Raw genomic sequence first — 12,123 nt, 5'->3', positions numbered from 1 at the left:
GGATGTTAAAGTAGCTTAGGATTTTATTTTCTGAAAAACAAAATAAAACGAAAACCAATATCTATCTATCTATCTTCTATCTATCAATCTATCTCTATCTATCTATCTATCTATCTATCTCTATCTATCTATCTCTATCTATCTATCTACCTATATGTATAATGTGACAATGACCAGGGCCATAGGCCCAGTGGTCGATAACCCTTAACTAAGGGAAAAAAAAAGCATGACATATCTGTTTCGCGTGGTATTTTACTTTATACTGTATACAGATGTTACAGGGAATTTGTGTAACCAGTGATTTCATAAAGTCCCTGGGGAATTCGTGAAATCATTTTAAAATAGGGTGGGTTAACTAAAGTTATGTTAACTAAGGCTGCGGTTAGGTTTGGCTAGGATTATCTAGGTTAAGTTTATGCTAGGTTAGGTAAGGTTAGTTAGGTTAGGTTAGGTTAGGTTAATTTAGATGAACGCTTAACATAACACTGATCTAAATTAACCTAATCTAACCTAACCTAAGTACCCTAGCCTAACCTAACCTAAACTTAACCTAGATTATCCCAGTCTAACCTAACTGCAGCCCAAATTAAATTAACTTTAATTAACCCATCCTTATTTAAACTCAGTTCACGAATTCCCAAGGAATTTCATGAAATCACTGGGTACACGAATTCCCTTTATATATATATATATATATATATATATATATATATACCTCTGGGGGTAGGGGGGTTTCAAGAATACTCCCCAAGTATATCCCTGCTTGTCGTACGAGGCGACTAAAAGGGTTGGTGGTGAGTTAGTGCCCCACCCCGTAAAAAGAACTAACTAAACAAGCAAATAAAGCGCCTCGGACCAGGACGGACCATTTGTTGACGACTAAGGAACGGACAAAGGACATTCTGAGGGTGGGGACATGGAATGTGAGAGGAGTGAATAATGAAGTGAAAGAGAGAGAGATTGTTCATGTGCTTGAGGATGCAAGAGTGGATATATGTGGATTGACTGAAACTAAATGACAAGGTTAAAGGGTGAGAGAGTGGGAATATGGTTTAGGTATATGTGCGGGAGTTAATGAGAATGAGAGGGCAAGAGAGGGAGTATGTCTGATGTTATGCAAGGAGTGGAAGGAGAATATAAGAGAGTATGGAACAGTGGGTGCAAGGATTGTATGGGTGAGGATGAAAGTAGGTGTATAAGCGTGGGCGATTATATGTGCGTATGCGCCGACAGAGGACCGAGTGGCAAGAGTGAAAGATGAGTTTAGGGCGAGTGTAGAAGCATGTATGGACAAATTTGAGAGGAGCGAGAGAGTGCTTTTGATTGGAGACACGAATGGCAAAGTTGGGAATGTAAGAGTGGATAGAGTGGTTGGTCAGTGGGGTGTGCCAGCTGACGTAGATGGGAATGGTAGTGCTTTGGTGGCCATCTGTGCTGGTAAAGGGTTGACAATTGCTAACACCTACTTTTGACATAAGATGATCCACAGGTATACATGGAGAATAATGAGGAGGATGGATGGTGAACTTGTTGAACGAAAGGCAATGATAGACTACGCGTGTGTGGATGAGCGAATGAGAAGACAAGTGTTGGAAGCAAGAGTGTGTAAGGGGTGGGGGAATGGAGTGTCGGACCATCGCTTAGTGATGGCCAAGGTTAAGTTGCAAAGAAAATGGTTGAAGAGACGAAGGGGAAGACAGGAGGAAACAGCTCCTGTGAGAAGAGTGGAGGAGTTGAAAGATAGTGCGAAAATGGCAGAGTATATGAGCATAGTGGAAGAAAGATTGTGAAGGAATGAGTTAGAGCAGATGGAAGGGATAGAAGACGTATGTAAGATATTCATGGAAGAGATAGGCGCAGCATGTGAGGTGGTTTGTGGAGTGAGGAGGAGATGCAGGGGTGTGCAAGGGACAGCATGATGGAATGATGAGGTGAAACGAGCTGTGGAACAAAAGAAGTAGGCATACAGTGAATGGCTAGCGAGTAAAGGTACGGAAGAAGATGAGAGAGAGAGAAGAGAGAGGTATATGTGAGCAGGAGAAGGCAGGTGAAGAGATTGGTGAAGGAGAGTAATAAGAAAGTGGATGAAGAATTTGGGAGGAATCTGAGTGTGAAATGGAGGGGGAGTGAGAAATTGTTTTGGAAGGAGGTAAAGAAAGTAAGGCAGTGTGAAAGGGGAAACAGTAGGGGAGTGAAAGACAGGAATAATAGACTGTTGGTGGAGAAGAGAGAGAAATTGAGGAGATGGAAGGAGCACTTTGAGCATTTGTTGAATGTAGAGAGTGAGTGCAGTGCGAGTATAAGTGGTTGGGGAATGGCTTGGAGAAGAAGAGATGAGAGGAGGGAGGAAGAGATCAGTAGGGTAGAAGCAGTGGAAGCAATGAAGAAGAAATAGATGGGAAAGGCCCCAGGAATTGATGGAGTGTGTGGTGAAATACTGAGGTATGGGGGTGAGATTGTTGTAGAGTGGATATGGAAGTTGAGTAGATTCGCTTGGGAGGAGGGAAGGGTTCCAGAGGACTGGAAATCAGCTATAATTGTTCCTTTATACAAAGGAAAAAGGGAGAGAGAAGTATGTGGTAACCATAGGGGTATTTGCCTTCTTAGTATGACTAGAAAAATATATTGAAGAATACTCATTGACAGGGTTAGGCATATGACAGAGGAGCTAGTTGGAGAAGAACAAAGGGGATTTAGGAAGGGAAAAGGGTGTGTAGATGAGATATTTGTTCTAAGATGTTTAGTGGAGAAGTATCTAGAGAAGGGAAAGAAAGTGTATGCTGCCTTCATGGACTTGGAGAAAGCTTATGACAGAATAGGTAGGCAAGGTGTGTGGGAGGTATTAAGAATACATGGAGTGGGGGGGAAATTGTTGAGTGCCGTAAAAAGTATGTACGAAGGAGCTAGGGCTACGGTGCGAGTGAATGGTGAGCTGGGTGAATTCTTTGATCTCAATGTGGGACTGAAACAGGGTTGTGTGATGTCTCCATGGCTGTTTAATATATACATGGATGGGGTTATAAAGGAGGTGCAAGGTAGGTCAGTGGATGTAGGGGTGGCTCTAATGAATGAGGGTGAGATTTGGAAGATTCCGGTGTTGCTGTTTGCTGATGATAAAGTATTGTTGAGTGAAGATGAATGCGAGTTGCAAGGTTTGGTGAATGAATTTGGGACAGTGTGTAGGAAGAGGAATCTGAAAGTTAATGTAAATAAGAGTAAAGTTTTTGTGTTTCAGAAGAATGAAGTAACAGAATGTACAGTGAGGTTGGATAGTGAGGATATGGAGAATGTGAGTGCATTCAAGTACTTGGGTAGTGTAATGAGTAATGATGGAACTTTACGGTATTAAGTGCGTGATAGGGTATAACAGGGAAGGAGGGTTGTTGGTTCGCTGAAAGAAGTGATGAGAAATAGGGAGGTGAGTATGGAAGTTAAGAAGTCACTGCATGACAGTATTGTGATCTCTACACTGGCGTATGGAAGTGAGGCGTGGACCTTGCAAGAAGGGAACAAGTCAAGAGTGAGAGAAGTGGAAATGAGTTACTTGAGAGGAGCATGTGCAGTGACATGAAAGGACAGGTTGACGAATGAAGAAGTGAAGGAACGTTGTGGGGTGGATGTGGATGTGGTTGAGAAGATTAGGAGAAATACACTGATGTGGTTTTGACATGTGGAGAGAATGGAGAATGAAGGACTGACTAAGAGGGTGTATGTATGTGAGATGGAGGGAGGGAGAGGGAGGGGTTGACTCAGGATGAGGTGGAGGGAGGGAGTTGAGAAGTATATGAGGGAGGGAGGAGTGAGTTGAGGGGAGGGGAGTCAAATGGTGGGTGACAGAGCGACTTGGAGGCGTTTTGTCTGCGGCCACCCTTTACGGGATTGGGGCGTCGGTCTCTCTCACTCTCTCTCTCTCTCTCTCTCTCTTTCTCTCTCTCTCTCTCTCTCTCTCTCTCTCTCTCTATATATATATATATATATATATATATATATTCTTACATAGCCTATGATTTCATCATCCTTTGTGTAATTCTAACGTACAGTATGCTGCATGTTTGATCACGAGCGTGTTCTACCTCACTCCCCACTTCTCCCCTTATTGTAGAGTAAGTCGTTCTTTCTGTTGTTCAGAGCAGGATTGTCAACTCTTTGTCCCCTATGGCTTCATTTGCGCGTCCTTCTAACAAGTTGTATCAAGCTCTGCCGGCCCCTATATAATGAGCTCAGTCTCTGCATTAATTGCCACTTAGATCTACTCCTCATTTTGCTCAAATCTCTGTCCTCCCCTGTACAGTTGTTATTATTGTGAGTGCTCAGGAAGTCTCCAGCCATCTAGCAGCTGTGTAATTTGAGTATACGTGTTATTACATTTTTTCCTTGTACTGTATAGCATGAGGTGTTGATTCGTAGGCCTAGTGAGGTTTTTGTGATTCATTTGTTTTTATGTCAGTCATTTTTGATAATATTTTGTATCTGTAATAATATATCTTGCATTAACTGAGCATTATCTGGTTTTCTCATTTTATCAGGGCTGACTTAGATAAATTTACACTAGCTAATTTCGTGTTAATAGAGGCTATTGCAGTTAACCATATATTTAACCTGTTTTTTGCCATTACATTATCCTCATGAGTCCTGAATGTTTAGTTGTTAGTTTGAGCATTAAACTTTAACTTATAATTTTACCTAACTCTTTTGTTTTGAACCTGGAACATTGCGGGACAGTTTTCTCTGTTCCGTAACATAAATTTGGCGACCTCTTATCAGGATATTCAGGATATTATCATAAGGATATTGCTTGATATTTTGTGACTGTGATTTATTCATGATGTCTACTATTACTACACTTGATGAAGCCAAAGATTTTTTGTCAAATGTGCAAACAGTGTGTGATGTAGAAAACAGAACAAAGAATGAACTTAAGCTTGTTGCTCAACAATTGGGAATTGCAGTTCACTCTCATCATTCTAAAAATCAAATTGTTGGCATGATTAATAAAAGCTTGTTTAATGTAACTCCTCCAAATGAGCAAACGCAGATTGAAATAGCTAAGTTACAGTTAGCTCTGCAGGAGGCTCGTGTTAAGGAGGCTGAGTTTCAGGCACGTGCTAAGGAGGCCGAGTCTCAGGCTAAGAAGGCTGAGTCTCAGGCTCGTATTCAGGAGGCACAAATTGAACTTGCTAGGATTCAGGCAGACCATGAGTATCGCATGAAACAAGGTGGAACTGGATCATCTAGCTCTGATGATTTTGATGTGGCTAAAAATGTTAAACTTGTCCCTCCTTTTAATGAATCTGATTTAACAAAGTATTTTCAGTTGTTTGAGAGGGTAGCTACAGGTTTTAATTGGCCCAAAGAGTATTGGCCAGTACTCCTTCAAACTGTTCTCACCAGTAAAGCTGAAGTAACTTATGCATCTTTGCCTCAGGATCGATCTGATAATTATGATGTAGTTAAGAGCTTGATTCTTAAAGCCAATGAGCTTGTTCCTGCAGCCTATAGAGTAAAATTTAGGACAACTTATAAGCAAGATAAGCAATCCCATGTTGAGTATGCAAAAATCAAAGAAGATCTGTTAGAGGAGTGGTTAAATTCTAAGAATGTGGATTCTGATTTTGATAAATTTAAGCAGATGATTTTGCTGGAGGACTTCAAAAGGTGTATTAATAAAGATGTAAGCCTATGTCTTGATGAGAGAAGAATAGATAATTTGTCTGATGCTGCAGTTTTAGCTGATGAATATGTTCTCACTCACAAGAGATATTCTAAAGAAAAAAGGAAAGCTGAGAGTAAGTACGTTGCCTCTTCTCAGAGTACAGGTAACAGGAAAGAGAATAAAGATGATGTTTCTCAGGAAGTAAATACCAGCTCCACCTCTAGATTTCAGAAAAGTAAATGTACTTATTGTAGTAAGCTTGGTCATACTACGGAGAAATGTTTCAGGGGACAGCGTGATGTGAACAAACAGGAGTCTTTAAATATTCAGTCAATTGGTCTAGTGTCCACCCTTGAGAGTTCCCAAAATTCTTTAACTGAGTTAACTGAACCTGCTTTGAGGGGTAAATTAAATTCTCATGATGGAGCTCCTCTTTTGAGCAGTAACGTGGGTGGCACTCTCAAGAGTTCATGTGCTAATTTCCTGTCTGATGGTTTTGTCAGTCCTCTGGACAGTAATGAGAGGAAATCAGTTAAAATATATCGTGATACAGGTGCTTGCCAATCCCTTATGCTGACCAGTGTTCTAGGCTCTAATGTTAATTCCTCTGATGAAACTGTAATCTTACAAGGTGTAGGGAATAATTACTTCTCTGTCCCTCTGTGCAGAGTGAATTAAGAGTCTGGTTTTGTTAATGGTTCCGTTATGGTTGGGTTGGTTGAGACACTCCCAATGTCAGGTGTAACTTTCTTACTTGGAAATGATATTGGTGGAAGTCAAATGTGTCCAGCTTCTCAGTTGTCTAGTGAGCCAATGGCTGCGACCCAGGATTGTGACGTCCCTGATGTGTTCTCTGCATGTGCTGTCACTAGGGCTAAGTCTAAAGTTACTGGTGACTTAGAGGATAATGATGATGATGATGTTATCCTAGCTGACACTTTTCTTGCTAATTTGGACCACTCACCAGATGAGGCAATACCCCGTAGTGTTGATAATTTGTCTCGTCAAGAATTGGTTGAGTTGCAGGTTGCTGACCCTGAGTTGAAAGGTCTAGCTTACTCTGCTTGCAGTGAGGAAGAGTCAGCTGGTGCTTCTACTTGTTATTATATAAAGTCAGGAGTACTTATGAGGAAGTGGAGACCCCCAACAGCATCAGCCGACTGTGAATGGGAGGTTGTACATCAAGTTGTCATCCCTCGTGTTTGTAGGCAGGATATCATTAGAGTGGCTCATGATTCCAGTTTGGCAGGACACCTTGGAGTGAGGAAGACTGTGGCACGCATTTTGAAACACTTCTACTGGCCAGGTATCTTCAGGGATGTTTCCTGGTATTGTAAGTCTTGTCACACCTGTCAAGTTGTGGGGAAGTGTAATCAGACCGAAAAGGTTGCACCTCTAGTTCCCATTCCTCCTTTTGAGGCGCCATTCACCCGTGTGTTGGTGGATATTGTGGGCCCTCTTCCTAAGACTTCTTCAGGATTTTCTTATGTGTTGACCCTGATTGATATGGCTACTCGTTATCCTGAAGCCATTCCACTTAGAAATATCTCAGCAAAGAACGTGGTTAGGGAAATGCTAGGGTTCTTCACAAAGTTTGGTCTGCCCAAGGAGGTACAGTCAGACTGGGGAAGTAATTTCATGTCAAATGAATTTCAAGCAGGCTCTGAAAGAGTTGGGCATCACCCAGATCACGTCTTCAGCTTACCATCCTCCCCAGACCCAAGGAGCGTTGGAGAGATATCATCAAACACTCAAATCGATGCTCAAGAAATACTGTTTGGAACATCAGAAAGACTGGGATAAAGGTCTTCCATTCGTTGTATTTGCCGCAAGAGAATCTCCAAATGAATCACTGGGCTTCTCACCCTTTGAACTACTGTTTAGCCATGAAGTAAGAGGACCCCTTAAGCTACTCAAGGAATGCTGGCTATCGGAGGAAGATGACGTCAACCTGCTGGAGTATGTGATGAAGTTCAAAGAACGGCTGTCCACTGCTTTACAGCTGGCGAGAGAGAATTTAGGAGCTGCTCAGGAGAAGATGAAGACTTGGTATGATAAGAAGTCCAGGTTACGCCACTTTCAGCCAGGAGATCAGGTTTTGATTCTGCTACCGGTGCATGGGCAACCTCTTCAAGCCAAGTTTAGTGGTCCTTATTTCGTGGAGAAGAAACTCAGTGATGTCAACTATGTCATCGTCACACCAGATCGTAGAAAGAACAAGCAACTTTGTCACATCAACATGCTAAAGTTATATCACAGGCGGGACGAAAATAACCCTGTCTGCACTGTAGTTGTTCCACCCGAGTCTGCAAGTGAAGTTCTCCCATGCAGCATGAGCCTGAGTGATAGTTTGGGGAAGAATCCTGATATCATGAATGATCTCCAGACTAAGCTTTCTCATCTAGCTCCCGAGGAAAGGCAGGAGTTTTCGGCATTACTGCAGGAGTACCCGCAAGTGTTCCGTGCCACTCCAGGAAAAACCACTGTGTTGATGCATCATGTCGATGCTGGAGATGCAAAGCCAATTAAACTGCCTCCTTACCGTGTGAACCCAGTGAAAGTTCCTCTCATCCAGAAGGAACTTGGCTACCTGTTGGACCACAAGATGATTGAGCCCTGTCAGAGCGAGTGGAGTTCTCCTGTCACTCTAGTCCCTAAGCCAGGTGGGTCACAGCGGCTTTGCATCGACTACAGACGTGTTAATCAGATAACCAAAACAGACACTTACCCTCTCCCTCGTGTGGAAGATTGCATAGACAAGATCGGAAAGGGTAGGTACATAAATAAGTTTGATTTGTTAAAGGGATACTGGCAAGTACCTATGACTGAACGTGCTAGGGAGATCTCATGTTTTGTAACACTAGGAAAGACTTTTGCATGTTCTGTAATGCCACATGGTATGAAGAATGCACCAGCCACTTTTCGGAAGCTCATGAATGTTGTAACAGAGGGTTTGGCAGGGTGTGTTGTTTATACTGATGATGTATTAATCTTCAGTTACAACTGGAAAGATCACCTATGCCATGTCAGTAAATTTCTTGAGCGTTTGGTTCAGGCTAATCTTGTAGCTAATTTATCAAAGTGTGAGTTTGGCCAAGCTAAAGTTCAGTACCTTGGGTATGTAATTGGTGATGGACATGTTGCACCACCAGGAGCTAAGGTTCAGGTTATAAGTGATCTTCCCAGACCTAAAAGTAGGAAAGAGATACAAAGATTTTTGGGAATGGTAGGTTATTACAGGAGATTTGTTCTTAACTTTTCAATTCTTGTATCACCACTTACAGACCTACTGAAAAAGGGAGTTAAATTTGTCTGGACCGATAACTGTGACTCCTCTTTCAGCAAACTTAAAGCTATCCTATTAAGTCAGCCAGTGCTCGCTACTCCAAATTTTGCTAAGCCTTTGAAGATGGCTGTTGACGCAGGTGATACAGGAGCTGGGGCTGTTTTGCTGCAAGAGGATGATCAGGGTATTGAACACCCTGTATCTTATTACAGTGAGAAGTTCACTTCCCCTCAAAAGAACTACTCAACTATCGAGAAAGAGCTTTTGGCCTTGATTTTGGGTTTACAGCATTTTTCATTTTATTTGTGTTATGGTTTTGACCCCATAGTCATTTATACCGATCATAACCCACTGAAATTCCTTAGTAAGTTTAAAGATAAAAATCAGAGATTGACAAGATGGAGTCTACTTCTTCAGGAGTATTCATTAGACATACAACATATCAAGGGAAAAGAAAATGTTATTGCAGATTGCTTATCTAGACTTTAGACAGATTGTTTTAGAGTAATAAGAAATTTCCTTTGTAAATTTCTTTTTTTTTTTTGTGGGGAGGTGTTACATAGCCTATGATTTCATCATCCTTTGTGTAATTCTAACGTACAGTATGCTGCATGTTTGATCACGAGCGTGTTCTACCTCACTCCCCCCTTCTCCCCTTATTGTAGAGTAAGTCGTTCTTTCTGTTGTTCAGAGCAGGATTGTCAACTCTTTGTCCCCTATGGCTTCATTTGCACGTCCTTCTTACAAGTTGTATCAAGCTGTGCCGGCCCCTATATAATGAGCTCAGTCTCTGCATTAATTGCCACTTAGATCTACTCCTCATTTTGTTCACATCTCTGTCCTCCCCTGTACAGTTGTTATTATTGTGAGTGCTCAGGAAGTCTCCAGCCATCTAGCAACTGTGTAATTTGAGTATAAGTGTTATTACATTTTTTCCTTGTACTGTATAGCATGAGGTGTTGATTCGTAGGCCTAGTGAGGTTTTTGTGATTCATGTGTTTTTATGTCAGTCATTTTTTATAATATTTTGTATCTGTAATAATATATCTTGCATTAACTGAGCATTATCTGGTTTTCTCATTTTATCAGGGCTGACTTAGATAAATTTACACTTGCTAATTTCGTGTTAATAGAGGCTATTGCAGTTAACCATATATTTAACCTGTTTTTTGCCATTACATTATCCTCATGAGTCCTGAATGTTTAGTTGTTAGTTTGAGCATTAAACTTTAACTTATAATTTTACCTAACTCTTTTGTTTTGAACCTGGAACTTTGCGGGACAGTTTTCTCTGTTCCGTAACAATATATAGTTTTCATCATCGTCATCATTCGGACCTCCTTTCCTACCCTAGGGCAAGGCAGGGGCGTACCTGGAGATATGGGGGCCCGGGGGGCTAGGTTGTTTGTGGGGTCCCCTTCCTGGAGGGGGCCCCCCGAAAGAACCTAGCCCCCTCATTCTCAAAACTTATCTAATATCTCAGCGGGGATTGTCGGGATGATAAATACAGTATACATATATATTTCGAATATTAATAAAAAAGCTTATAAACTGTTAAGGCTTTTGGAGGCCCCCCTCAACTGGGGGCCCGGGGGGCAGTTTCAAACAGCCCCCCCCCACCCCCCTCAGGTACACCACTGGGGCAGGGCGAGGAGTAGCAATGTCCAGACAGCCCAAAATTGCCCACTCCAATGGGCCACGCTTTAAGTCGCTTATCATTCAAGCCCCCGGAATCCTGACTATTGGATACGCCAAAAACATTCACCACGATCTGTAGCTTCACATAAACTTATCCGACTGAGTCAATCTGGACACTGCCACGTTAAAAATGGGTGCCAAATCCCTGATCATGCACTCCTCCTCAACATTTATCCAGCCTGCTCGATCTCTTGTCAGTTCCTTAGCCTCACCGACTTCCCTACCTCTCTTCCTCACACACTCATCCACCATCTCTCACAACCTTCTCTTTGGCCTACCTCACCTCCTGCCTCCAAATCCGCTCAGACATGCCTTTCTCACCACTCCGTTGTTATCTATTCTCTCCACATGACCATACCATCTCAGTACACTCTCTTCATTTCTGGTGTCCACCACTTCCTCACTCCACATCTTTCACGAATCATATAATTACGCATCTTATCCATCCTCTGTACTCCACATACATTCCTCAGCAGTCCCATCTCCACTGCTCTTACTCTTGACTTTTCATTTTCATGCCACACAATAGTTTCACATCCATATGTTAGTGTTGGCACTAACACTCCTTCATGCAAGCCTCTTGCAGCTGCAGCACTCAAGCCTCTGTTTCTTACCAAGACCTTCATTGCACCAGCTACTTTTCTTCCTTGTGTCACTCTACTTTCCGTTTCTTTTGCACATTTTCCTCTCTTTTCTATTGTCATACTCAGATATTTGAACTCTCTCACCAATTCCAGTCTCTCTCCATTCACTGTAACACCGCACTGGGAATCACCTTCTCTCAATAACCATCATTTTACTCTTTTCTACATTTGCTCTCAGGGCACGATCCTCACAGACATCAGCAGAACCCTGCACTAGCCTACCAAGTTCATGTCCGGTACTTGCAAGCAGTACTGCATCATCAGCATACAACAAATTTGAGATATTCCATCCATCACCATTCATTGCCAACGTCTTCACTCTCTCCATTACTCGTGTTTTAACTTCTCTCATCACCCCATCCATATAAATATTGAACAACCATGGGGACATCACACAACGTTGTCGCACGCCCACATCGATCGTGAACCATTCAATTAGATGCCCATTAACCCTTACACATGCTTCACTACCATCATAAAAACTCTTGACGGCACCTAGCAGCTTACCATCTACACCATACATGCGCAAAACTTTCCACAATCCTTCTCTGTCCACTTTGTCGTATGCTTTTTCCAGATCCATGAATGCCATAAACACCTTATGGTCCCTCTCACAAGCCTTCTCTGCTATCTGTCTCACTGCAAATATTTGATCCACACATCCTCTGCCACTCCTAAAGCCACTCCATTAATCACTCACTAGGACTTCTGATATCTCTCTTTTTCCTTCAGTACTACTTCTTCCATATACCTTCCCTACCATACTCAGTAAACATGTCGCGATAATTCTCGCACTCACTTCGCTCACCTTTATTTTTGTACAGGGGTATAATCACAGCCTT

The sequence above is a fragment of the Coenobita brevimanus genome, chromosome 101 (assembly GCF_032717465.1).
Source record: "Coenobita brevimanus isolate Jiangsu-jjx chromosome 101, ASM3271746v2, whole genome shotgun sequence".
Lineage (NCBI taxonomy): Eukaryota > Metazoa > Arthropoda > Malacostraca > Decapoda > Coenobitidae > Coenobita > Coenobita brevimanus.
Note: the sequence above shows the minus strand (reverse complement) of the source record.